The sequence below is a fragment of the Phyllostomus hastatus genome, unplaced genomic scaffold (genome assembly GCF_019186645.2).
Source record: "Phyllostomus hastatus isolate PE091 unplaced genomic scaffold, TTU_PhHast_1.1 phas_contig_29, whole genome shotgun sequence".
NCBI lineage: Eukaryota > Metazoa > Chordata > Mammalia > Chiroptera > Phyllostomidae > Phyllostomus > Phyllostomus hastatus.
Genome location: NW_025333835.1, coordinates 4,874,186 through 4,876,978, shown reverse-complemented (window position 1 = coordinate 4,876,978; position 2,793 = coordinate 4,874,186). Strand labels below are relative to the sequence as shown.

Genomic DNA, 2,793 nt, shown 5'->3' with positions numbered 1-2,793 from the left:
CAAGTACAGTTTTCTCCCTTTTACTCCAAATCCAGCGAGAATATTTTTCTGTCAATAAGATAGGTAAGAATTATTTTAAATAAGATACAAAAAGGATAGCCCATTTTAAGAATAGAATTATAAATTTGATTAAATAAAAAGTTTTAAGATTCTGTTCAATAATAAGCAACATATAAATGTTACAAGACAGATCACAGACTGCAAAAAGTATTTCCAGACATACAAGCATTTGTATCCATGTTAAATATACATATGTAGATATATGTGCATGTGTCATATGTACAATATATATGCGCATCTCCTACAAATCACTTTTTTTTAAAGTCAGGTTTACTGAGGTATAATTTATAAACAGGAACACATCCTTTTTAGTATAGTTCTATGAATTTTGACAAATGCGTAACAGTTGTATATTCAGTACCACAATTAGGGTATAGAATATTTCATCTACAAAAAGTTTTGTAGGCCGCCTTCGTAATCAATACTCCCCAACAATACTCCCTAGCTCTTGACAGTTGTTGATGTATGTTCCATCCCTATGTGTTTGCTTTTTCCAAACGTCATTTCAGTTTAGTCAGAGCTTTTTGAGCCTGGCTTCTTTCACTGGGCATAAAATTTTTGAGATCATCTCATTGTTTATATTGTTTTCTCTTTTTTTTTTTTTTTAGTCAACAAAATTTAATATGGCCTCATACCCCCTGAAGGAGGCGGTGCCCGATTCAGAGGGGTGATTGCTATGTCCAGATAATCTCCTATCTGAAATTTCTGCGACTGCAGGGTCAGGGTCATCATCAGTCCCCTTTCTCCCAGACATGGTGCTGCCAATCTCCTTTACTCAATAGCCAGGTCTTTTAATATCCGTAAAAACAATTGCAAAATTGAAGTGTGTGCCTTTCTTCCTGGCTTCTGGGTAGACTTCTTTTACTAAACTAGTCAGCCCTTTCAAGGTGGCATCCATCCAGGTATAGATGTGCAACTCGCTAGAAGGCACGTTCCCTGGAGAGAACTCATCCATGCGGTGGTGGCGCCCGTTGTTGGTGGTGAAGACGCGGAGCAGCAGAGGGCACGTCTTCTCCCGGTCTATTGGCTTCTCTGGTTCTTTCTTAATTTCCTCCTGGGTGATGCGCGGCTCCACCGCCATCTTCCTCCAGTGGCCCGCGAGAAGTTAGCTCCAACTTCCAACTTCCGACTTCTGCAGCGAGCCGAACTGGAAGACCTGTTTTCTCATTTTTACTGCTGAGTAGTGTTCCTCCATATGGATGTATCAGTTTTTTGTTGTTGCTATTGTTGTTTATTTATTCATCAGTTAAGAAACATTAGGTTATTTGCCTTTTGGAATGATTACGAATACATCCACTGTATTTCGAGTTCTTGTCCAGATGGAGGTGTAGGTAAACACAGCTTGCCTCCAGCAAAAATTACAACTAAACTACAATACAACTGTAACCCATATTTGTCAGACAGTCGAGCTGTATGGAAGTCAAATAACCAAGAAATTAAAGCTTTACATCACATTCATTCAGATGGGTAGGTGGGGTGGAGATGCAGATGGGGCAATGCCACAACCAGGTGTGGTAGATAAAAATCAGGAGAGATATCTTACAAGTGAGGGAACCCAGCCATACACCAGACCACTCAGCCCACGGTTCCAATGCCAGGAAGATAAGTCCCCATAACTTCTGGCTGTAAAAACCTCTGGGTATTGGGGCAGTGGAAGACATTGCAGGATTCTCAGGTATTTCCTCTTAAAGGGTCCACAATGAATTTAGGACTTACACAGACTCACCCACTCTGGGCTCCAATACTGGAGCAGCAGCTTGAAGAGCACCAGTGGCACACAGGGAGAAACTGATGTGCCTGGCATCAGGGCAAGAGCTGGGGGACAGCTTCTTCCCAGACAAAACTCCAGAAGCCAGGCAGCAGCCATTGTCCCTTTTCTGACCCCTCCCCCACACAAATCCACAGAGTGTCAGCACCATATCTGAGACTTCATTGACCTGGCTCACACGGTTTGCCCTGCACTGGTGATTACCTAAAGCTCTGCCCCATCCAACTTACGGTGTTTTTTTCTACAATAGGTCATTCTATTAAGACAGAGAGTCAATGCAGCTCTAGCTAATAGATAGAAACAAATACATGGAAGCTGCCAAAAAGAAAAGACAAAGAAATATGACCCAAATGAAAGAACAGAACAAAACTCTAGAACAAAGAACTAATCAAAATGGAGATAAGCAATCTATCAGATGCAGAGTTCAAAACACTGGTTATTAGAATGCTCAAGGAACTCATTGGGTAATTCAACAACATAGAAGGGACCCAGGTATAAATATAGGTTAAACTGAGTAAAATAAAGAAAAATATACAGGGAATCAACAGTGAAGTGGATAAAGCCAAGAATCAAATCAATGACTTGCAACACAAAGAAGGAAAATAATTCAGTCAGAACAGCAAGAAGAAAAAAGAATCCCCCCCCTCCAAAAATGAAGATAGGGTAAGGAGCCCCTGGGACAACTTCAAACATTCAAATCATAGGGGTGCCAATAAAAGAAGAGAAAGAGCAAGAAGTTGAAAACTTATTTGAGAAAATAATGAAAGAAAACTTCCCTAATTTGGTGAAGAAAGTAGACATAGAAGTCCAGGAAGCAGAGTCCCAAAAATGATGGATGCAAAGAAGACAATACCAAGATACATCATAATTAAAATGGTTAAAGATAAAGAGAGAATCTTAAAAACAGCAAGAGGAAAGCAGAGATTTGCCTAGAAAGGAGTCCCCATAAGACTGTGAGCTGATTT

At 40.2% G+C, this 2,793-nt stretch overlaps 1 pseudogene; it reads right to left on the bottom strand.

The window, feature by feature from the left end:
• Positions 1-678: 678 nt before the first annotated feature.
• On the bottom strand, positions 679-1,156 carry LOC123818896 (annotated as a pseudogene).
• Positions 1,157-2,793: the final 1,637 nt, after the last annotated feature.